Source organism: Tenebrio molitor, chromosome 3 (assembly GCF_963966145.1).
Source record: "Tenebrio molitor chromosome 3, icTenMoli1.1, whole genome shotgun sequence".
Lineage (NCBI taxonomy): Eukaryota > Metazoa > Arthropoda > Insecta > Coleoptera > Tenebrionidae > Tenebrio > Tenebrio molitor.
Window position 1 is genome coordinate 12844187 of NC_091048.1, and position 27241 is coordinate 12871427.

The window sequence follows — 27241 nt, forward strand, 5'->3', positions numbered from 1 at the left end:
CTGTTTTGTTTTGATTTTTTTCACATTTATTTTATTGACAAAATAAATTATTGAAGTAGGTTTCTGAAAAATAAATAAATGTAATGAATAGCTTCTTCCTAACCTAACAGGATATCCTTCATATTGAAAGATATATGGACACAGCATGGAGGTAGTATTAACAGGAGGGAGCACTATTTGAAAAAAGCGGAAATACCGCGTAAATGCGCACTGCTATAAAGTGGTACTAAATACAGAGCGCACCATGTGCCTTTCCAGTGGCGTAGTAAAATTGGTATTTTTCGTTCTCTTTGCAATTTTTCTGAATTACAAAAAGTTCAAAAACAACAACAAAAACAATAAAACAACACCCAAACACGGAGAAAATTCATACCAAAACCACTCACACGTAAAGCCGAAAGTAAAATAACTGAAATGCCCAAATTCCCCAAATTACTCCTGTTGAGCACGCCACTGAAAAGATTCGAGCAGTGAGCCAACAGTGTCATTAACGCTGGCGGCTAGTTTGAGAAGAGTCATAAAGTGGTACTAGAGAGTAGCCGACTGGTACCGCATCTAAAGCATTGACGGTATAGGGAATGCTCAGTCCTGATAATACGGTGCGATCAATTAAAAAATAAATCGAGTCGGCGTGTTACCTATGGTAACCCATGCTATAGCATAGGCTCCAAAGCAAACTCGATTTATTTTTTAAATGATCGCTCGGTAGTAGGTCCATGGGACACAGTAAATATGTTACAAAAAAATTATATACATACAGAGTGTTTTTTAAATGCCAGTACAAAAAAAACTGGGTCATATGGACATTCTAAAGAGTCCAAAAAACCATTTTTTTAAATCTAAAACGGTAGGGATAAACTAATCCGGTCCATGCACATTCTACGCCACAGACACAACAATAGTAAACAATAAGTTAAACCATAGCAACCCGACAATGCTATGAACAAAAATACAACAAAATTAATATTTTTTGAAAACCCCAATTACGTTTTTTACCTTTAATTCAGCAGCGTACTGATAATTTTAACCAAAATTTAATTTATTTTTATCTCGAAAACGAAAAGACTTATTAGATCATCTTTTGGTGTATGAGTTCTACTCATCCTCAACTATTACCAGTCTTTTATGTAGTAGCATTTAAAAAACACCTATATACCGGGTGTATTATGAAAAATCTTTGGTGCTGTAACTAACTTCCTTATTTTGTATACGAATTTAATAAATGATGTGTCAAACAAAATCGTTTTAAATGGGCTACAATCCAATATTTGTTCCTGAGTTCTGTTTTTGACAAATGGTCAACTTTTTTTTTTTCAAATTGCACTATTAACTTTTTTTGTTCAGTTTTATAGAGATTTTTTATTTTGAGTATGAAAATGTAAACAACGATACTCATGCATAGAAACAAAAAGAAGAAATTAAAAAATAATGTATTTTTTTTAAATCAAGCAGTCACATTAAACAGTGATAACAGTGCATTCTAATTTTGCAAAGTGACTAAGGGCCGGTTTTTCAATCGATGATTAACATTTTGATTAGCTAATCATTACTTCTTGATTAATTTCAAATTAATCATGAATAGCGTTTTTCAAATTTTTTCAATTATGATTAGCTAATTAAAAATTAACTGAAAGTTTGTTACGTTGGTATTAACTTTTCTGTCAAATTTGACAACTTGGTGGTTTGTGATTTGTAACAATTTCAAATTTAGGTAATTGTTTACTTTAGCTACTTGTGGACACCCTTAGGGCGTCCTCCTACGTCGTTTCCCACCACTCAAACCTTGTGCAAATGCCCTTGTTTTTCTCTCTTGTTGTGTTTCAAGGTCGCATCAATGATCATTGATCAATGTCTAAAGGGCAAAGAAAATTCATTTGCACCACAAGGTTTGAGTGGTGGGAAACGATGTAGGAGAACGCCCTGCGACTGTCTAGCCAGAAAAAATGCGAAAATTCCACAAATAGGTAAAGTAAACAATGACCCAAATTTGTAATTTTGGTTCATCCTAATTTCCGCATTTTCTCCACCTACTGATTGTATTTCTACAGTCTATGCCCCTATAATACAATTAGGAAATCTTGCTATGTTAAAGAAAAATAAGTGACAACAGAGTCAATTGCTTTTATTGTGCCCTAACAGTTGGGTATCAATCTCTAACCATTTTACCAAGGATAATTACATCCATAAAGCAATTGACTCTGTTCTCACTTATTTCTAGAAGTACTATAAAAAACTTTTGTTTACATTCGTTAATTTCATTTCGGTTTGGGGGGATTTTAATATAATTTGGACGCAACGCCGCTAGAGCTCTACTTGTGTACACCACAAGTCTCCAGCCACGCTCCTATTGCATAAAATCGCAGACTAAAAAGCAACTGATTTTGAGGCGACAGACAGTCATTTCTGAAATAAAAATTTTGCTGGTATTTTAACCCCTGAATTTGATGCAGACTACTCCACAACACTCATCGGTTAGTTTGATAGGAAATAGCTTCTTCTATTTCTTCTAACAATCTTTCTACTGTTCGCGAAGACAAACGAAAGCGACTAAAAAAATCTTTTTGGTCCCATTCTTCGAAGTGATTGGGCCTAAAGCGTATAGTTTTTGGCCTTCGTGGCTCTTCATCACTACTATAAAGCATTAACGTCATAAATATCATCAATCATTATTCTTTGCTCATGGTTTTACTACTGTAATAATAAATTTTCAATAAATCGGCAATGTCACTTTTGACGTTAATCATTAAATTCCGATTAATTCACAGAACATCGTATGATTAAGTTATAGTTTATAGTCCAATTTTTACCCTTTTGAGGTGACGTCATTATCTAGTAACTTTACGTATGTTTGAGCTAGGATCAGAAACAAATTTGAATTGATCATAAATAACTATAAATGTGTCAAATTTGTTGACAATTGCTTAGAAACGTTATGTTTGTAATCAATGTAATAAGTGAAAGAAATTAAAAATTGTTAAATTGACAGAAGTATAAAATAACCTCAAAGTGACCATCAATAAATAAACGTGCCTTTTTTTTTGTTTTTTTCTGTTTCTGTCGTTTCAATAAAGAGCAAGCGAGGAAGGAAATCGTGACGTCACCTCAAAAGGGTAAAAATTGGACTATAATCAAGAATTAACATGAACTTTTTTGTTAATCATAGGTTGAAAAACGGTAACATTGTGTTAATTACAAATTAAACCTTAATCAAAAATTAATCATCGATTGAAAAACCGGCCCTAAGACAGTTATGGACATTCAAGACGATGTCTATTTGACTCCGGCCGATAACAGAGATGATTTAGTCAGAAAAATCGTAGCAGTATGTGAACAAATACCACCAGAATTTTTACTAAACGCCGCAATGAGCGTCAGTGGAAGGTGTCGAATGTGCTTTAGAGAGAATGGAGGTAATTTCGAACATTTGCTATAGTTAAGTTATGGTTACTTGATTTTTAGAAATTCTATTTTTTTTAATTAAGAACAAATTTTTGATTTTTTATTTTAATGTTTGTGTATTCAGAAGATAAACATCTTTCAGAATAAAGATAAAAACAAAAATATACAGTGCAACTTAAAAAAACAAAGTTAGCTGCGGTCTGTCAAAAAATATAACCGGGAAAGTTTATACATTTAGTTATATACCACTTTCCAGGTTATATATCCCAAGAAACGAACACTAAAAAGGATATATAACCGGGAAAGTGGTATATAACTAAATATATAAACTTTCCCGGTTATATACCTAACTTGACATCTGTCGAAGATTTACAATAAATTAATCTTTTTTAAGACTTTGCCTAAACGAACACGAAAAATGTTATTCAATATTCGTGCGCTGTCAGTTTTCAGGTATTAGGCCTGTTTTGCAGCACTTGGCTGAAGCCTCGTGCTTCAAATTTCGGCCTCATACCTGAAAAGTGATATTACAGCGCTACTCATATGAAAATAACTATTCTAAAACTTCGAAACTGCAATTAATTTCATTCTCTGTCTGACAACGATGTTTTTTTATATTCGTGACTATAGTGATAGTGGTGGTGATACATTGATAAACAATTGTCTTGGAAAAAACAAATCGCAGGCCCAAGTAAAGAACAGCATTGTTAGTAATCAAAATCTATGTGGACTATTTTCTACAATGTTGGCGTAACCACAACGTAATTTTTAAAAAAATACGAGAATATCAAAGGTGATGTTGAATTTATTTTCACATAATAAAAAAAAATACGAATTTCCAATATACAGGGTTATTCATGAGAGAAGTACTATTGCGAGCAAAAAAAGTGGGACACCAACATCACTGTCTTGACTTTTAATGTGAAATGGCCCTTATCTGCTTCTAACCCTAGTTTGAATTGATTGACGTTGTCATTAAGTATTGTAGGTTGTAGGAGTGAGTGTAAGTAAGCACACACTGAATATTTATTTAATGCAAAGTCCCCAACAAAATCTACCTTCATCAAAAGAAGAGGGCATTTGGAAAAGGAAAATTGGAGTATAATAGTATATTATAAGTGATAGAAATGCATCATTGTACAGGGTGTTTTCGAAGTTGAGGCGTTCCTTTTAACATGTGATAGTATGCGTTGTTCTAAAGAGTTTTAGCCAAATCACCTTACTAAAATGTGTACGGCAACGCAGATACAATAAGTTAATTTTTTTGAAATTTTTGAAACCGGTCCTGCTCAAATTTGCGCCGATTTGTTAGAACTTAGAATTGACAAAAAAAAATCAAATGAGCATGGACGTTAATCAAAAATACTGTCAAGAGTTGTCACCTAATTAGTCGGAATGGTTTTATCATTACGAAAATAATGAGCTGACAGATATGTTGCTAATGTATATGGGCAATGTTATCACGTTATCAGAATGCAGCTGCGGCGTACAGGGAGTACGCAGAGCGATTTCCAGAAAGACACCATCCTGGGCCACGTCAGTTATTAATCTAGTGCAGCGGAGAAATAGACAGGACCGGACTCAAAATTTTAGAAAACAATAAAAATATACAATCAATTATTACCACCGAATGAAGTTTCATTCAAGTAAAATGACAGCTGTCAAATTTAGTCACTTGTGAGTACTTTATGTCAAGTTAAATGGCAGCTGTCAAATTTCTGTCACCGAAAACAATGGTCTAAGGTAGCTTAAAAACTCTACCTGTAAGATAAAATAAATTTTTAAACTGTCAGCTAGAATAGTGTCAAATTTCTATGACAATAATCAAAGGCAAAATGACAATAAAGCTTGAACTACATCGAATTTTTCAAAACGGACAGAAATTTGATTTCCCACTTTTTATGCTCCCAATACAAAATATTATTTCTTTTAAATTAGAAATCAAAGTAAGTTGAATAGATTTGTTAGAAATGCCAGATTGGCAGATAATCTGTATTAAATCAAATTTCAACAAATTAAGTTAATGTAAAAGGTGTTCCAAGTGTCTTTCCACACTCTCCATAAATGAGGATCATGTGAGTGAGTGTTTAATTAAAAAAAAATTGCTCTCGCAACAACAACAGTGATTACAGACTTAATTATTATTAACGTAGCCCTTCTTGATGCACTTAACTTACTACATCATGTCCTACTGATTTCCTCTCTAATTCATATTACTATCTGATATACTTTTAAAATGTTTATCCAATTTTACCTTATAAAGTCATGTTTAAATACTTAGATACAGGGGATAAAAGCACTTGTTTAATGAATAATCGAATAAAATTTTAATTGCTCTAGCGGTTTAAAATTTTTATTTCGCTAGCGGTTTAAAAATGTCAAGTAAATGTCAAAGAAAATAAATAAAAATGTATTAAACAATAATTATACATACATTACAGGTATTGGGAAGCAATTGTTCATAATTGTATCATCCATTTTCTAGATTTTCACCTTCTACACGTGTATACGCCGTAAATACCTAATTTTATTAGAAGTAATATTGGATAAAATAATTCACTGTCACACCGATTTTTTTTTCTCATGTCAATCGACAATCATAGGTGATTAGTGACACAAGGCTTCGGACTTGATTTAAAAAAAATTACACTCAAATTGGAGAGGTTTATTAGTGCAAAATTGGATAAACAGTTGTATTATACTCACGGGCTAAATGAATGTTTAACTTGCGATGTTAACGCGCTTGCGGCTTCGCCGCTCGCGCTGTTAAACGCATCGCTCGTTAAACATTCATTTAGCCCGCTCGTATAATAAATAACTATTATTGACTCTACCAACAATTATATGATTGTTTTTATTCTTTTTATGGGTGAGACGTTGTGAATAATTTAACGCTATTTTTCCTTAGATTTTTTTATTTAATCCAATTTAAAAAAAATCAGGATAAGAAACTGCGTAAATTATTCAGAACAATCCAATTTATCAACAATACCACAGTCATATAATGGTTCAATTTTAAATCATTTTTTTTTAATGAATTATTTATCACTCATAATATAATCTGACAATTAAACTTAAAAAACTGCCAGAAAAAATTACTCGTCCTACGGACTCGTAATTTTTTCAGAGGCAGTTTTTTTCGTTAAATTGCCAGGCAACAAAATTCTTATTGAAATGTCAAGTTTACTTCGACAAAAAAAAGCTCTCGTGTAATAATAAGTGAATAAAAATTTTACATTGATTTATTGATTAGTTCCGTTTAGGACTACCACAGTTTTGCTAATTTTTTACTGGCATCAGTAATGCCAACTATACATCGAAATTAACTATTACTTTAAAGTCAATAAGATGCATCTTCTTCCACGAACAATGAATCTTTGTTAGTCACTCTAATCTAATGACCAACTTTTTGAAAGCGTTTCGTAGTTCTCGCTCAAGAATGTCAAACACTAAATCTGCAACTTTCTTGTATGGTTTTGACGATTTTTTTAATACAAATTTTGCAGTCGGATTCCGAAACGCTATTTGCATTCATGGCGAATTACAGTCAATTAGTGTTCTACTTTAAGCGTGTGAAATCCAACATTAGGCGCAACTGACGATGTTTTCGTTGCACTGGATGGAGATAATGAACTAATTTTAGATTCTCGATGTCGTGCATTGTGCAGCTACAGAACTCTGTTTCCACTAAAATATATTTCTATTATACTGCAACGGTTTGAGAGAATATGCTTCGTGGCGGCTTAAGAAAAAAACATGCATGAAAGCTTCCATTACTCCAACTTTCAGGAAAGGTGATTTATTCAAAAACTTAATGATTTATTTTTTGTGTTCTTAAAAAATTGCCAAACTTTTACACGCCAAATGTAGGTACTTAAAATGTAAGGGAATCTGCGTAGGCAAAGGAAGCTCCTTCATTTAAACTGTTTACATAGCTCGCAGGAACAAAAATACTTTATTGAATTTCTGTTTATAATGTAGATCGCAGACATGTCATCTGTTATTTTCCAGTTTCTCGAAGTCCAACACTTTGTTTTTGCTTGATATTTCACTCTTTATAAAACATCGTGTCTTGAGATGACAAGCCGAATTTCCTTTTAGTATTTTTCATAACATTATTTTTAACTGAAAATAAAAGTTCAACTCTCATTTACTGTAGGGACACTTCCATTGGGTCCACTAAAATTTTATTGCGCTTAAAAGTAAAAAACCCCCCGATTCTATACACCATTGATACCATTGATACCATAATGATTCATAAAATTTTATTGGGTACAATGGAAATGTTCCTACTATAAAAAAATCAGAGTGACTTTATTAACAGATCGCACGTCACAACATATCTTTTATTACAGCTCAAACACGAATTGACTAATTGAATTTCCCCAGGAAAAAAATAACGTACAGCGCTAAATCAAATCAAACAAAATATGATTGAAAATCTTGTAGAAATGAAATTGAAGATTGAACATTTTTATAGATACGGGGGTTTTGCTAATCACGACAGTATACCCACACCGAGATAATAGTATTTACATATTTTAATATTAAGCTATATTTATATTTGCCCTATCTAAATATATCACTTGATAATGATTAATAACTGATAACGGGGAAGGCCCATCTGTGAAAAAGTAACCATTTTCTTTCTGTACAACCTACTCTACAATTAAGCTGTCCACGGAGATCATTATTTTAGACCTTGTAAAACTAATATTGTGAGAACATTACCATTGTTTGAAATGTATAATAGTTTCAATAAAATTACCAATAACTAGTGTAATATTGCAGACTTCATTCTTTCAGTTTAAATATTAAGGGGGTCATTCACGAAACCCAGTAAGGCTCGATAAGGCATTGCAAATTCAAAACCATGAAAACTGATATTGTTGAAGCATTGTATTTGCCGTTTCGTTAACGATTTGCAAATTATCTGAGTTTCGTGAATGACCCCCTTAGTAGATATTTCTACAACTAAATTAAATTTGTTGTATTTTCCGCAAAAAAATGTTGAAAATAATTATATGTACAGAGTGATCAACAAGAATCCAAATCAGAGCAAGCGTTGCAAATTATCGGTCACGTCGTAGCAAAATCATATGCACATAAGCGGTCAAAACATGGGCGTAGACAATTTATGGTCTCAAACGCTACTTAATAAAAATGATACTTTATGAATTTTAAACGTTGTGCATTTTATTATTATTATAAGATAAGGGAAACAATTTATAAGATTAACAAGAGCAACATTTTACATTTGTAAGAGTAAGTAAATTATCATCTTTATTGCCAAACGCGACGCTACTGGTACGGAGATGCTTCGTTGAAATGTCACATTTCAAAATTCAAGGTTGTTGTTGTTGACAATTTAAGTGATTTAACCTAGAAAACAAATCTTCGATTTCGGCAAAGTTTACAGATGTTTATTGGAGTTGTAAGCAATAATTATCCCAGAATAAGTTGTAAAATGGGTTTTACCATTAAAGAGAGGGCATTTTTATTAGATTATTTTCGAAAGAGGGTGAAACAAGAAAATGAAGACTGGCCTTACGTTGTACCCCCTTACACCGAAGAATTTTAAGCCAGATGTCCGAACCTGATTATATTGTTTATCAATGTCTTAAAATTATAGTGCCTAATTTTAGCAAATCATAACCCATCATTAAGAAGAAGTCAGGTCAGTCCTTAGTTCAAATTTTAGAAATGGTGCAAAATGTTCGACAAATTATCAAGGAACATCCCTCAACTTTCATAAGGCGTTTAAGACAACAAGTTAAATTGTGTTATGGCACTTATCAGAAATTTTTTAAGAAGGATATTAATTTGTTTCCCTTTGTGTGTTGCAAGAAATAAAACCCACACATTACCCTAAACAAATTGACAGCTTCATAAGGGTTTTTGAAATTATGAGAGGCGAGTTTGATTCTGTCTGGACCACAATGGAGAACATTTTGAGCAGTTTTTGTGAAAACTTATTTTTTGACCTTGGAGTAATTTAAATGTTTTAAACACTGCTAGAAAAGATACGAGTAAGTTCTCAATTACCCAAAAATTAGAGAATAATAACTTTTACACTTTTCTTACAGAAAACAACAAAACAAAGAATTGTGAAAAATAATTATTTTTAAATTTTTCTAAATCAAGATTGTGCCTTATGAAGGAATGTTGTGTAACTGTGTGTTTTTTCCTTAATCAATAATAAATAATAATTAATTATAACTTGCTTTTAAATCTATTATTCATGAATTACAAAAAATTTATAAAGGCAATTAATGATAGATTTTTGAAAGGTAGGCAACCAACAAAACGAGTGTCCACAGCAAGTAAATAAAAGCGGCTGATCCATGATAGAAATACGTTTCGATAAAACAAAAGATGAGGTAGCACACTTGATTTGGTTTCTTGTTGATCACTCTGTATTACTATTATTTTAAAAAAGTAAACTTTTTTAGCAACAACAATACTTAAAATCCATCAACAAATCAATGGCGTATTAACGCCAAAAAACGGATACAGAAGAATATCAATTTTTGATTTGTTTTTCGTGGCGTGGCAAGTACATGTCCAATTCTTTAATGGTTATTTGTGTATAAAGGCATCTTTTTCGCCCGAGTATGAGTTTTCTGGCCGAGGCGTAGACGAGGCTTGAAAACAGGCGAGGATAAAAGACACTTTTTGTCAGAGGTGAAGATTAAATTTTTTAAGCGACCGCAAGGCAAAAGACATCATTGGAAAAATTACAAATTTATTTTGTATCTACCTTGTGACCCAAAATGGGCCAGTGACAGCACCGGGCTCTCAGGGGGTTTTTCGGGGCAAGGGCGTGGGTTCAGATAATGGGCGCCAGGCAACTATTCGGGAGCTGTGATGATGCCTTGTCCAGCTGCCGGGACAAGCGCTCTAGTTTTTTGCTCGTCGGAAATCAAAACTCAAGATTTGTTGAGATTGAATAATGTGGTTTATTCAATAGGTTTAATTAATAAGCAAGGTTCAGCTGATTTTGTGCACTGGTTCTTTGAATCTTTGAATCTAAATTGACTTCTATGAGAAATAAAAAATTTGTTGAACCAGTTCACAATAATGGTCTTAATTGTTTAAACTTATTCTGGTCTTTCCTAGAACAGCTTTCCTTTACAGGGACCTTGCAACTTATGCTATGTTCTGATTTGAATAAAACTTAAAATGAATACATTCTGTTTCCAATACGAAAAAAAACCAAGTTTTTACATTTGCTTTTCCGAAATTAATTCTAGTCTTCTACTTGATAAAATGAAAAGGTTAAATGAACTTTGATTCAATGCTAAGGGTGTTAGGTAGTGACCTTGACACTGAAAATTAATATAAAAAATTATAAAAAATGTTAAAGTCGGAAAAGTTCCGAAAATCTGAGTTGTATGTGAAATGTAAAATATGAATATATAAATATGAGAATCTAAGAAATGTAAAATATGTGACAGTAAATATGAAACACTATGAAATATAAGAAATTGCAAAATGTGATCAATATGCAAAATGTGAAAAATTCGAAATCTATAAAATATGATAATGTTCAATCAGGTGTAAAATTTGAAAATTACAAAATATGAGAAGGTTCAATAAAATGGGAAATTTCAAAAATACTAAACTTGCGAATATTCGGTACAATGAGGAGCGGGAAATTCAAGGCGTGTCTTACTAAATAATTGCGATAGGTAAATTTGCGACTTATCTGAGTCTTCAGGTCGAATTGGTTGATTCCTCGAATGGGGTGTTTCCTACAGATTTTTTCGGTAGCGGCGACGTACTCTATTGAGTTGGTCGGACGACGTGTCCGAAGACAGGCGCAGCGGTAATCGTAGATGCCCCAAGATGCGGTACAGGACTCGAAGAGGTTCGTCCTACGCTTGCGATACCAGGCGCGGCATCACAGCGTGACCTTGACGTGTCCTCACAAAATTTGGGCCAAAAACGATAGAACGGGACCAAACATGCGATCGAACGAACGAACGAACGAACGACCAACTAAACAAACGACGGAACTAACGACCAAACAAACCAGCAACTAAACAAACAACCCCTTTCCGCTGAAAGGGGCTGCTTAACGGTAATTTTGAGGAAGGACTTTCCGGTACTCCCTCACGGTACGGTACGGTAACTGGATCGAACTACCCCTCTCTCTCTCTGGATGCGAGGGGTCACTCGATCACGATAAAACGGTAAATTCTTCGGGCTCCTCGGCGGCCCCCGAAATTTGGCAGCGCCAAACGGTACACACCATGGGATCGGCAATCCGCTCTCTGGGATGATTGCGGATCCCGATCGCCGTGCACAAAATTCGCTTTCACGCGACTTGCGGCACAGCCGCCCGCTCGGCGGTCGCCGACCAAGTCCTCGATTTCCGCTGACGATCCGTTTTTTTCGATACCCCCGGGTTTAGGAGTGCGCGACACGAAATGGCTGGACCTTACTTTCTACTGCAATAAGGCGTCCCGATGTTTGCACGAACAGCGCATCAAAATGACCATTTCCGGCGGTACTACACGTGCGCTCTAAAATGACAGATGGACGATCATGGCGCCGGTTTGTTTACATTGGATTTCACCGACCAGGAAATTCACGGATGTTGTTGCGGTAAAGTGTCGGTGAGTCCGCGCATAATTCACGTTAGATGGTAACAGCCATTTTCCGCAGGATCTCATAGGTTGGATACACACGAACAAAGGGAAGAAGGTTGGGGAAAAGAAGAGAAGAAAATAACGTTCCGGCAAGTCACGGGAATGAAAGGGAAACGGAACTGACTTTGCCGTACGATTACCCGAGCTGTGAAGAAGAAGAGAGGAATTGAAGGAAAAGGATAGGGGAAAGAAGAAAAAAGAACGATAAAAAGATAGGCCGCAGCTAGACAGCCTAGAGGCGTGAAGCCACCTCAGCTCCATATTTTGGGGCCAACGCGTGTTGTTCCAGCCGCCCCGTTGGCTGGCACAGTCTCCACAAAAGAAAACTCTGAACAAACGAAAACCGAAAGTGAAACGATAAACGAAAAAAATTAAACTGAAGCGATAAACAAACAAAACTGAATGCTGAAACGATTAAAAAAACTGAAAAATCTCAAAATGAGCGTCCCGAAAAATGTGACGGCAGGTGGGCGCGTCGCGTAGACATGTGACGTCGTGATTTTTCTGCTAGCTCCAGGTGTTTGAGTAGCGATGTGATTTCCCCGCGAGCAAAAGTAGGATCACTTGGGCCTCCTACACCGGTCAAAAGAATTGTGGCATTTTGACATGCTACAACCTTTTTCAAATAGATAAATTTATTAATACATATTAACCATTTTTTTAATAGTATTTGTTATCAACTTGCCAACAAAACTAGAAATTTACTATTTGCAATACAATTACTTATTTACATGATTTATGGTGACAGGACAATTATCGGTTTTGAGTTATTTTTCATCCGCTTGTGAGTATGTAAAATTACCGTTTTTATTAAGGGTGCCTAAATAGTATAATATACTATTTTATTTACATTGCTTTACTAATCCCTGAAATTTCGGCTGCTCAAGCTTTCATAGTAGACTAGGGACTTTCGCGTGGGTTGGCAACAGATATTTGTCACAAAAAGGTAAGGTTATATTTACTAAATTTACCTCGTAGCTTCATTCGTTACCTTGACGCCTGACGTCAAACGGCTGATGTTACCAATATAACAAAAGCTAAAAGTTACCAAAAGCAGTTTAATAATATGCTTCATTATTAAACTGTTTTCAGTATAATAATGTTAATGAGCCTATTTGTAACTCAAAGTAGTTAATAGCTATTTATGTAACCAGTTAGGAAATGCGTTATTTTGTGTAACGAGTGGAATATCACACGAGTTACACAAAATTGCATTTCCAAACGTGTTACATACAAGATTTTTTCTAATTTTGACAAAAAAAATTTCTTCAAACGTTAAACGAAGTAATGAATTTCATTAATAATAAATTATTATTGTGTTAAAATATCAAGTAGGTAAGTAGGCACGGTTATTTTGCTTAAAAACAAGAAAATATGACAGTGTCAACTGGTGATACAATAAATTTTTCCTAACTAGTTAGGAAAGATTTTACTTTTCGTAACCAGTTACGAACCAGTGTGACGTTTCCAAACGTCAATTAATTTTGAAAAGTGTCACTTTATATGTCAAAATTAGAAAACAATAATTTAAATAGGCTACGCGCTGTATTCATTGTGATTATATCAATAAGTGTAGATCTCACACCATGTACTATTTACATCTAGTTGAAAGAAATGATAAACAATTTTAATATTCACAATAAATCTATGTGGAATTCTTACAAAAGTATGTTATTAGTATCTGTTTTATAACTTGGCAGCAAAAAATATTAATCAATTGTATCACGGAGACAACATACCGGAACATTTTTTTAACACTGAACATAGCCCATACTTATTCCCTATGTTCAGTTTTAAAAAACACAGGTCAATGCATGTATGTAATCACGTAACCAAGGTAAAGAAAATAAATACTTGACAGTTTAACAAAATGGTCAAGTTATTTGAAGAAGAAATACACATAATGCAGTTATTCTATGCCAATCAGAGCATTAGAAATGTGCGTGACATTTCCAATGCAACACATGATAGACCAATTCCATCAATCGGAACAATTTTTAACATTATTTCAAAATCTCTGGTGTTCGATATAGTTGGTTGCATAGCAACTCACAATGCATTGATCTGTATTTTTTTTAAATTGAACATAGGGAATAAGTATGGACTATGTTCAGAGTTAAAAAAATGTTCCGGTATAAATGATCAAGTTAATTGAAGCATCATATTTAGTATAGATTTAAAAAAACGCTTAGCCAGTTTCTTTTATAATTTTCATAATACATTCTAACATTTTTTTAGCAGATTTCGAGTAATGTATTTTTAGTTCTTAGATTAGAATGCCATTAACATAACGTGGTTTTAGAAATTATTACATGAAAACACTGCTTTCCGATGTCTGAAACGCGAGATAGAAATTAAAGAATTAAAATTATTTCCTCGGCACGGTAATAAAAGGTTAAGAAACAAACGGTCTAAAGTTAGAAAAATAATTAAGAGTTTACGATCGTCTCTATGGCTTTTATAACTCTGTTCCTACTAAAAAATGTAAATGATAACGTATATCTCTGCAGTATATCACCGAAGGAACGCTTTCAAGTAGAGCATAATTGCGTAAAATTGGGGGATAATAACAAGTTCGTTCTTGTTGGCGCGATGAAATTTTCCTTTATAGTCTTACGTCCCTTGTCGATGAAGTATTTATTAATCAGGTAAGAAACAAAGAAAAGTATACGACTCAAAAATGATGCAAAAATAATAACTTCTGCGTTGAGCCAAGTAGGGTGTCCCTCATTACAAACTTTTGTCTAAAATTAAAGTACTTTAGAACTTGGCAATATAAAATGGAAGTAATTAAATCTTCAGCTTAATAAGTACAAGTGTACTGCCTCTATCGATCCGTTAAAATCTCCAAGGGAATCGTTGATCAGGCACAGGACACATCTATTAACTTTTACCGATACAGCTAGCCAGCCTTTGATCGTCCAAATAACGCTCTACAATGGCAAGCTAGGAAAACCTCTCAAAGTAATCAGCTGTAATTTCAAAGAATCTAGATAAAAACATCCAACTAAAGCGAAGGTAAATCCGGTTCTCCTCTCATCTTTTCGATTGACGAACGACGCTATTCTCAGCTTTTGATCTACATTTCAGCTCCATCCTTCGACTGGCGTGTCAAATAGGCTTAATTATGCCGCGGAAGCAGTCGCCGCCGCCACCGCCACCGTTTGAGTACACCATCTCAATCGATTTTAATCTAAAGTCAGCTTTTTCGAAATCTCGTTGAGAAAGAGAATCGTATCAAAAGCACGACATTAACGCACGAGTGCTTTTGATCTGCTTTGATCGGTATCTATGGGTGTTTTCTGGAGCGGTTTTAGGAATCCTACGATACGTGACATTTAATGGAGTCATCCTCTTATCCGGCATCATTAATTGAAACAAAATATTGATTGATCTAATTACTGCGTGTTGCCGCCTGGAAATTCGATGATTAATGGAAGGCTCCACAGGAAAATACGAAATATATGGGAAGATTTATTTAATACCGGAACGTGCCAATGCCGACGATTAATTATTTACGGGCTTCAGTTCGTCCAATATATTTTTGTAACGAGGATTGGATAGAAAAATCATCTCAGATAGGTATACTCGTACTTACAATTTTTTCCCACAGAAAATAAACAGATACCATAAAAATATTAAATTGTAAATAATGATAATTATAAAAAAAATATAACAGAGGAAGATCAACGCTACATTCACAGTTTACTTCTGATTTCCTTATGTGAAAAAGGAAGTTGGAGTTGCTAAAGTATTTTTAAAATGAGAAATTCACACCAATTTTTTGACAACCTTGCCAAAGATAAAACTTAAAAGGGAAGCAAAGGCAAGATGTACATTTCCTGGTGTAATTTTTGATTCTGAAATTTCATTCAGAAAAACAAAACTATATTTTACTAAAACCACACCAATATAAATTGTATTCACTAGGGTGCTACTAACAATGCAACTACACAACAGACAAAAATGAAAATGTAATTAAATTTCGAAACTATTTAATTATCAATTGAGTATTGAAATACACAAAATTCCATCGCCTATTCATGTTTGAACGCATGCTATTCACACCATCATTTTTAACAACACAATTTATTGTGCAAATATTTAGAAACAAATTATTTTCACAACAGGAGCAGATATAAAAAACAGTGGGCGGTATCACGACACTCTTATTAAATTTAATCATGGCTCTAATTACCATGGTGACAAATTTATCTTTCTGGCAGGTTATAATTGCATAAATCTAGTGGGTGATTCAAAATGATTAAGTATATGTACGAAAATTTATGTGGCTGACATTTGTATGACAGTTCATAAGCGTGCATTTGATTTTTTTTTATACCATTGTACATTGATTTGACAATTTTCAAAATTGCGCGACTATGAACTGTCAAAGAAATGTTAGCTCTATGCTACCCACACAGTTGCCACATAAATTTCCGTACATAGTTGCTTATCCACAATCATTTTGAATCACCCAATAGATTTATGCAATTATAACCTGCCAGAAAGATAAATTCGTCACCATGGTAATTAGAGTCATGATTAAATTTGATAACGGTGTCGTGATACGGCCCAATGAGTTTAAAGTAGGTCTACTAAATTAAATTACATAATTCCATTCTTAGAATAGAAGTGCTCCATTAAATAATTTTCTAGTTTTGTTTCAAATTTTAATAGTTTGTTCCTTGAAAAATTATTAAGGAAAAATTCACAGCGGAACAACGGATAAAAATCACTGTAATCTATTATCATAAATTCATTTTCACTTGGACAGCTTTGACGGGAATAAGCAGAATACCAGAACACCAAAAGTGAATTGCATCCACTGAAGCTAACGATGTAACCTCAGAAAGAAGCTTTACTTTTTTCGGAATGAAGATCGCAAGAAGAAAGAAAATTTTGTACGTCTTGCAGTAACAGGCTGAGATGGTGGTTACTAAGTAATAACGGGGGTACAACTGTCCATTCGGTCATAGCATTGGATCTGCTAAAGCAAAAAATAATTTCAGGAAATCCAGATTTTACTTCACCTTCACGTTTGTTCGATTTGACAACACTATACTCGAAGAAATGGGTGTGTTAATAAGTTCCTGACCACCCCGGAGTTTAAACACAGCATTCGGAAAGAAAACCAACGGCTGAAGCCCGTTTAACAGTTGTCAAAAATATCGTATCGAAAGATGTCGTGTTTGTATGGTATACAATATTATTTTCAATTTTCTATACATATTTAAAACATTATCAGGTATACAAAAAAATATATATAGGGTGTATCTGAAATCCGTGTGTTGATTTTAACCAGTGGAAGAACTCGCCAATTTACGAAACTTTTCTCTACAATATTTTGCAAAATTCGCAAAAAGTTTTCCAAGATTTTTTGCTTCCCCGTTTTTAACAAACGAGTCGTTTTATGTGATTAACTACTACCCAAGGTTGGTAGAACTGACTAATTTGTATAATAGGTTGCCTCGTTGAAAATTGCGGGGCGGGGGGGAAAGTAACTCGTGACGTAAAATCAACCCAGAAATTTTGGGTGTTCGAATAGAACCTAAGGTTTATAAGCTCCGTGGAGTTTATTGGGTGGCTTTTTGGGATTTATTCTAGCGAAGGAACACCTAATGCATGATCGACAGACTCTGTAGTAAAAGTTTAGTACACTGTGACGTCACGAGTAACTTTTGCGGGGGGAAAAAATTCAGACTATTGCTTTAAATGGAAACGAGGCAACCTATTATACAAATTAGTCAGTTCTACCAACCTTGCTACTACCTATTTTTTTGTAACCCTGAGAATTTTAATTTTAATTATTATTAAGGCCCTGTTTATTCACCTTCAAGTAAATTTATCTGGCCAGTAGTTGCTATGATTTAGAATCTGCTATTGGTAGATCCATGGTAATTACCGTTCAATTAAAGTTACTTGAAGGTGAATAAACCGGGCCTTAATTTTTTCTAAACAATGTAATTTTTTGACAAGACTCCGTTTCTGTCACAACAGCAAATTTTCGCCCTTACCCATAGGCGGTTATCCACTTTGATGGCTGATTTATTCCAAATTTTAAATCAATTTCTTTTTCGTAAAAAGTTCGAATAGAAAAAAAGTTTCATTTAATAAGCTTTGCTATTATAGATTCATTTTCCAATGCATGAGGGTTGGCCATGACTTTGTTAGAGTACCCACTCTGTATAAACTATGACAGTATAAAATGTCATTTTGAAATGAAAACGTCAGTGTGAAAGCACAAACAACAATTATAGATATTTGAATTTTATAAAATAAAATGTTTTCACTTTCTGAAGAATCATGTAATTATATTTATAAAATTCGTAAATTACAATGGTAAAGAAGTCTTACTTCTCTTTGATTTTAGAAGCAATATTTTAAACTTAACTTAGAGCCCGATTTCAAGTCAGGGTGACAAATAGGTGGTGCAGCGCAAATGTGTAGCTATCTTTGTCCTACACATTAATTACTAATATGCGTCATCTTTCTCAAACTTGCAATTTTGTGCCGTTACCATGACAATACAAGTTGCAGGTCAACTTGAAATCGGCCTCTAAGAGGCTACACATTTGCGCTGCACCATCTATTTGTCACCCTGACTTGAAATCGGGCTCTTAGACTTGATCTTCTTCCATCATTTCACTATCAGAATCGAATTTTTCATCATCTGATGCTGAATCTTGCAGGCCTCCTGGTTTTTCTGTTACAACATCGTTAATTAGACGACGTCCAACATACAGATCGAAATTATTAATTTATTTGTCAGGACTATTAAGGACTAGTTACGTTAAAAATATCTGTTAGCCTGTTACGAGATTATCATAGCTCAAATCAGAACTATCTTGCTTCATGTTTTCATAGCATTTCAAGATGCTGCACTTGGTTTCTTGAGACGCAACTTTCGGCATCGTGTTTAAGAAAATTTTTACTTGATACCTGACAGTTGATGACAGTTTGTATTGTCAAATTTACTATACTTTGTGAAATGTGTCAAAAAATCATGGCCAACCCTCATGCGTTTAGAAAATAAATACATAATACGTGTTAAAATTAACACACGCATTTTAGATACAGCCTGTATAAATAATACACAAAAACTGTATTCAGTTTTAAAATGGCAAAGTGATCTAGGGACCTGTACCTACGAGGGCAGTTCATAATTTATTGTCCCAGACATAAAAAGAAAACATTGCAAATTTAAACAATCTACTCGTATTTCTTACAGTTGGTTACAAAAAAAAAACGGGATCTGTCAGGACAAAATTGACACATTTTTACATTTTTTTCATAGTGTGAAATCGTCTTACGAGAGATAGGTTAGAATTATGGTCAAAATTCAATGACATTTTAAAAAATTATTTGATAGGTATTGTCAACTAGACAATTAATTAACAAATGGACAAAACCAAATTTACATTAGGAAAATTTTCCTTTCCCGTTTTTTTCGCAACCAACTGTACATCGGTAAATTCACCACTGGTTCGACCTTTAAACTGATTTTAAAGGCCCGATTAATAAACCGATAATATTCAATTATTGTTCACCGAAGGGACACCACATGAAGATGGTGGTACCGATCGTTTCAATGTAATTTTACCTTAAAAATATTCTACCATAAAGGTCATTTTTTGTTTCATTCATTATTCTTGTCAAATCTGCGACTCCAAAACCCACTGGAATAGCTGCACCCCATGAGAATGTACTTGCAGTTTTACTGTTAAGTGCAGATGGAACATTTTAGAGTACAAAGTAGGTAGAAACTCCGTTTATAATGAACGAATATTCATTCTCTCATCTGCAGGGAGCGTTCTTAGTAAATTCGGATTTAATCGTAATAATTTGGCAAATGCAACTACGCAATGCCGCTCCCTGCATTTGGAATATTATAATTTTATTAGTGGGGCCTTCAGAGTCAGTTTAAAGACCTATATGACGTTACATCAATACATTTGATATAACGATACTGAACTGGTTTTAGTGTTGTTAGAGAACATTATTTGTTTGTGTTTCCAAGCACTCATTTACTACTATTCATCACTGCTTTATCCTCCAAAATACACGAAAAAGGTACTTTCGAATTTTGGGAATAACAGTAATTATTAGAGACGAGATGTTAAACGGGGAGTTGCAGATTTTGAAATAAGACTCATTAAAGGACAGTTATGGAAAGTTAAGTCAGCTCAAGCATTCTCGTTATAAAACAGCACATCTCCTCAACCGCTGTCTGTCAAATGACCAACTGCTGATAATCAGTTTTTCAATTGTCAGTCAACACACATTAGGCATAATACGTCCCTAATTCGTTAATTCAGGACGAACTGTAAGATATGTATTCTACTGACATACAAAAAATATTAAACTGGGGTGTTACAAAAAGACAAAACAATTTTTCATTTTGAAACTCCTTTTTAAAATTAAATATCTCGAGAACCGGAGGCTTTATACTTCTCTTTCTACTTCTTGTATTTATACTATTTATACTTTATTGTCTTTAGTTTGATAACTACATACATATTTATCGTATTAGAGGTACGAGTATCATAAAACCTCATATCTCTCATCCTTTTTAACAAATGTGTATTACACACTAATAAGAAAAATCAGTGTTCTGTTAACAAGTCTCTACAATGGCCTCGTCAAATTAGAGATTGTCGGCTATTATTGAACTGTTTAATAATGATATCTGAAACAAATGTCAAACTAATTAATGTTGAAATTCTCAACTCGCCGATCAAAAACCTCATTTGCAATTTTACGCGAATTCCTCTACATCGACAGCGTCGCAAATTATCAAATGATTAAACCCATGGAACCGCACACGCTTCATAAAAACCGCACACAAAATCGAAAATAAATCAAACCATTTTCATTGGCCTCAATCATTATAAATTAAGTAGGAGGGCGGCTCGCCGTCCCACCCAATTTGTAATCAGAGAAGATTGAAAATGTAAATCGGGCGAGAAAAATCAAACGAATGTCAAAACTTTTCAAATTGAAAAATTTTCCAGAACTCCCCAACGAATTACATGAATACATAATGGGAATCGAATCAGACGGAAGGAGCTCGACGAATTAAATTGATGCCACCACCTGGCGTCGGCGGTCTCAAACTAGACGGGGTTCAAATTAGATTAAAGCGACGGCTTTCCACTAACACTAAAAAGAGAATCGCCGACGATTTTTCTACTTGAAGGGTTAATTTGATTAGGGGTTATTAGAATAATTCGACTACGAAAAACTGCAGCTTCGGTTTTGTTTCGACCTCGTGAAATGGTACATAGAATCGCATTAAGCAAAATTACTGGGACGGTAATGATCATTAAAAAAGAGATACCAGAAATGGTGGATGCGCCGGGCAAACCCGGATTCTGGAGCAAGAAAGCGCCAAATGTATTTTTAATTACCACAACATAATAAAAACTCGCCGACTGTAGCCATCTGTCGCAATTCACTGTTTTTAAAAAGTAAATTTGGTTGCCGTTTTTTGGTATTTTAATAAAATTCCGCACTGAATATGTGCGAAATTCTTTTGATATCATTTTTAGGTACATATTATGCGATGGACAGGTGTGATCGAATACTAATGCGTTTTCTTTTAGAAAATTTTCTAGCGAAAATTGACAACAGAAATTCGTTATTTAAAAAGTGAAATCACACAACAATAAATAACACTGTAGAATGTCCTCATTCCTCTTATTTATTTATTATTATTAATAAAATGTTAAATTTCTGAATGACTAAAACATGTAACCAGGTTTACAATGTACGCATTCCTTTCGGTTGCTTGCTCTTACTATTTTATGCTGCAAAGTTAATCAAATGTCTATTTTAAGGTTTAAGGACCTTTTAAGATGAGTTTGTGTATTGTCAATTTCAACGTTAATTAAAATTAATTAAAAATATCGTTAGTAGCAAAAATATAGTTACATAAATAAATCTAAGTATGTAACTCATTTAATATCTTTTGATATTTGATATACCGCTTCAAAATATGTAATTTTTTGCTAGTTGTTTACTACCTTTTATAGTAGGTATCTAATTTCTTAAAATTATAGTCCAGTGAATATTTATATCACTTACGTGTGGCGAACTTCAAAGTTTATAAATAAGATATGTGCAGTTTCCTACATAATCCATCGAAAACTTTACCGCTAATACTTTATACTGACGCTGCGTCGATAGCATTTTATGTTGTATGTATTTTGCTATTATATACCAAAGTTGAATGAAAGTTTGTGAAAAATTAGTATTTTCTGTATTTTGATTTAATAATACTCTTCGCCGCTTATTTTAGACTAAGAGCTACCTTTGTTGAATTAATATTTCAAACACAATTTAAAAATATGAGCAACAGAGAAAAAAAATTAGTTACAAACAGGAAGAGAACTGGATGTGTGTAATGACAGAACTGCGTCTTCATTAAAATAACTTTGTCGCTAGTTTTAGTTGCGGTCAATGATCTCTTGGGTGGTTAATCGGCATTTTAAAAGAGATACCACTAACAAAACACTAAAATTAGGTCGGTCATGCAAAACGACAAGATGACAACATCGTGTATGGATCACGTCAGCAGTAAAAAGGATGCGTTCAGTGAATAGAGCGCAACAATTAAAGACTGAAGTATGTACATATACACAAAATTACAACAAGTAGATTGTGGGGAAGCCTTTTGAAAGAGCAAAAAATTAGTTTAAATGCAACAAGTCATTACGTGATCAACCAAAATCTTGTGTAATAATCTCGACAAAAATGGAATATCCTTAATCATAATCCACAACTGTTAATTTTGTTCGTTAATCATGTTCAAAAAAGATCAACAAAAAGAATTTAAGTCTCCGAATAAAATTTTTGTTGTTAATATTAGCATTAGCAAATTGATTGCTAAATATGTACTACTAAATTAAATATCTAAAACTGAATCCTTTATATACAGGGTTATTCTAAATTATTGTAGTCGAAGCAAGGGATGCCCATGTTATGAAATTTTTGCCGCCTCACTGTGAAGTGTCAGTTTTTGTCACTATCATTGTCATTTTTTAGGTAAAAAGTGCAATAATGAGAATAGTGTTAATTTCTTTTTAAATTAACGATTGAATCTAACAATTCTGAGTTGTTTGACTCCTCTGTGTGAACGGTGGATATTCACTTATTCACATCATTTTGGAAATTTTTATATGGAGCGGCAACCATAAATTTTACATTAAGTTTTTACGCCAACTTGGACTACAATCATTTAGAATAACCCTGTATATCCTGTTCACGTTGGATTGAACATCAGTGGTGCAAATCGCACACATTTGGCATTAACTTTCATATGAGTTGTCATAGTAACAGATCAGGTCATTTGCACCATTGATGTTCATTCCAACGTGAACAGATATTATACTTGGGCCAACCAACAGATATAGTAATAAAACCGCCCCCTAGTGCCCGCGTATTTTAAATAGCAGCTTCCAATTGGCTTATTCAAAACGTGCGCAGATTTTCGAAAGCCTGAACATCCACAAAAATTACTTGACGGCATTCGGCATCTCATTCGTTTTAACCTCGCTTCGGGAGTTTGACCACGTGTTTATGTTTGTTTGTTTTCCTTGGCATTTTTCGATTTGTATTACAAAATATTTTTTTTTCAAGACTTATAAGAATGACAAATGGCAAAGAACCTGCTTCATTTTGAAACAGGCTTCGGCGTATATTGTTCTACGCAACTAGGCCACATCCCCTTTTTTTATTACTATATCTGTTGGTTGGCCCAAGTATAGTCTATTTTTTAATCAAAGAACCACGACCTGTTGATTTAGGTTTGTAAATATAAAATTTTACTAAATTTAAGGAATTTAATGATATCTATTGGCTATACCAGCTAACGTCTGTTATTTTTAATGTCCTTGAGATTACGCAAACTCGCAGCTAAAATTTGAACGTGTTATTAAAAATGCCTCGCAAAGTAAGACATTTAATTAAACTCTCAAATTAGTTGTTATTAGTTGTTACTAACTTTATTAACATGCTGCGCTACTAATATCTCTAATAACCTCAATTTTTATATGATGAGATTTTTCACCGTATGCCAAAAGTGTACAATTTTGTCACCTCTCTTTTGGGTGTAAATTGCGGTGTTATGGTTCTTTGATTAAAAAATAAACTATAAATCTGGGTTAGTTGTATAATTGTATAAAACAATCAAGGGTGTTACGGTCTAAATATTTTAAAATATGAATTACGGAGTAGTCAACGAAATACTGAGATAACCTCTCCTGCAACCCACAGGGAACGATTATGTTACACTACCGACAAATTCTAATTACAAAACCGACAATTTATAACGAATTACTAACAGCATGGCTAGCCAACAGTTCGACGATTAGATTAAACCACTTTACATAGATAACCGCCCCCGAAACTATCCGCGATCGCCATAACTCACCGCGACCGCCCCTCAGGAGACACGCAACGCTACGACGCAACACAAGAGAACACTAAATTACTTCTTGGGGTCCACCTGACGTGAGACGCCCTTCGAGCGCACTACCAACCCTTTCAAGATCAAACAAAGTTTAACAAACGTTTTAGCTGTTGCGTTAATACAACTCCAACATAAAGGGAAACTAAGAAAAAAATTCAATCTCAAACATCGTTTACTTAAAATTTGATCACATATTACGAGTACTTCATTGACTGATTCAGATTTAACTTTTCCTTTAAATTCGGCAGGACATTCATTGTAATACCGTATGTTTCAAAAAAGTTTTGGTCAAGTAGGTCATGAAAAACAAAAGCATTAAGAAAGTATGGCTTAACTTGTCAAATAATAACTGAACTGTCAGAAACGTCATTAATTGCCATAATAATTTTATTCGCAAATTTTATCTATGAAAATCATTTTCACTCCTGAACAAAAGATATGCATGGGTGAATCTTATTTTCTCAATGGTCACACATTTCGAGAAAGTGGCAGTGTTCAGTGGAAGTGTTCGACCTAAAGTTCGTACTGAGGAAAACATTGAGACTCTCCAAGGTCAAATGGAAGACGAACCCCAATTATCTCTTAGGCAACTGTCGCAGCAGACTGAGTTATCAGTGTCGACTTGTCAAAGAATTGTTTGAAAGGATCTTGATGATTCAGTAACACCTGAAAGGTACTGAAACAACATTCTTGATGTTTTCATCAATCAACTCCAACTCACTCAGGGGTATTTTCAATAAGACGGGGCCCCACCACGGGAGACTTTTCGTTATTTGCGGCAATTTTTTGACGATAGGTTGATCAATCGAGATCTCTGGCCTGCACTTACCCCGCTTGATGAAGAGTAGTCCTCCAATGTGCATCGAAGCTAAAGGCTATCATTTTGAACACTTGCTCTAAAGTAATTTAAAACACATTAACAATTGTTGTTTATTTATTTATTGTTATTACATTACTTGTTTACACATATTGCGCGCATTTGTTTTTGTTGTTGGGTACATAACCTAACTTTAACCGGTTACGTATACGAAGCGAACGGTACACCTGGGGCGCGACCATCCGCGGTAGTGCAGTATGAAATCTTGGCGCCAACCCCAATTTTCGTAGAATCGTAGGGGAAAAGAATAGTTCTCCAGCTTTTCCCGAAAATGTCATTTTATGACAGTTCGTTCAAAACAATTATTGTGAATATTGTGATAAACACATTTCGCCTGAATTATTCAAATTACGCCATACGTTTTGTTTTTCAGAACCTACTTGACCAGAAATTTTTTGAAACATACGGTAGATATGACAAAATTTATTTCAAAATGATTGAATACGATTTCAATATTCTTGGCCAAATGAGAAAAACACTTTGCAAGTTAATTAATCTTACATAATAACGTAGTAAATATGGTCCGATAAGCTGTCTTACGTCGCTACACTTGACTTCGCTTTATGGCTTTGTGTCAAATACAATAGCATTTCGTGGTTGGTGAAAGAAATGCATAACGCTTATTTGATATTTTATTAGATACCGGGTATCCCAGAGTTGCGAAAAAGCTCCATAACTTGTTTGTTATTAAAGATATCAACTTTTTCTTTTTTCTAGATGACAGCTACGCTTCTACTGCATATTCGGAAAATATTGCGGTATATATACAGAGTGTCCCAATATTATAAAAACACTAAAGTTATGTTTTTTTAAATGGAAACTACCCAGTTTGATTTTATTTTTGAACTCTATGCTAAATTATGAATCAAATTTATACAGGTCGTTTTTACTTATCTGCCATCGTTTTTAATCAGTGGCGCTTTTTTTACCAGAATTTAGAATTGCAGGGGTCCCTTCGAAACACTGTTTTGTTGGTTGATTCATCTTTATGGAGTGACCATATTGTGTGATTATCTTTTGTTAGGCCTAGTAGATTTTTGTATTGTCTTTTTAACGGAAAAATTGCTCCAAATTTAGCGATTTTAGGATAGCACCCTAGATTTTCAGATTCGACTATACAAACCTTATATTGTTCAAAATCTTGTCAAAAAAGCTTTCGACAAGTGCAATAATAAATACGGGGTGCCATTTGAAAAAAATGAGTTTTTAACATTTTTAATTCGTTATGTTTAAAAAATCGCAGTAGGCATATGCCACTGAGCAGGTTGTTGAGTAAACACTCAGCAGATGCAGCAAACATTCAGAAATCAAACAGCGTCAATCATTTTAATTCATGTGCAACAATTTGGAAGGTACGAATTTTCGAAGGGACCCCTGCAATTCGAAATTCTGGTAAAAAAAGCGCCACTGATTAAAAACGATGGTAGATAAGTAAAAACGACCTGTATAAATTTGATTCATAATTTAGCATAGAGTTCAAAAATAAAATCAAACTGGGTAATTTCCATTTAAAAAAACATAACTTTAGTGTTTTTATAATATTGGGACACTGTATATATACCGCAATATTTTCCGAATATGCAGTATAAGCGTAGCTATCATCTAGAAAAAAGAAAAAGTTGATATCTTTAATAACAAACAAGTTATGGAGCTTTTTCGCAACTCTGGCACACCTGTATGTATTCAAAAATCATCTGAATATGTAAGGGAAAATATGTTTCAACATTTAATTTAACAACTCTTAAGAAAACCGTTACACATAATATTAACATATCTTACGAATTGTCTTGAAATTCTTAATCCAATAAAAATATCTGAAAATGCTCTCGATCCAACAAC

The 27241-nt window shown here is 33.9% G+C and overlaps 2 protein-coding genes across 8 annotated transcripts in view; one reads left to right on the forward strand and one right to left on the reverse strand.

Annotated features, from left to right (window-relative positions):
* The window catches only part of LOC138126098 (uncharacterized), a 404235-nt gene that overhangs the window by 109658 nt on the left and 267336 nt on the right, over window positions 1-27241 (forward strand). The gene's annotated exons all lie outside the window — the stretch shown is intronic.
* The window catches only part of Tpst (tyrosylprotein sulfotransferase), a 176525-nt gene that overhangs the window by 7565 nt on the left and 141719 nt on the right, over window positions 1-27241 (reverse strand). The window lies entirely within an intron of this gene.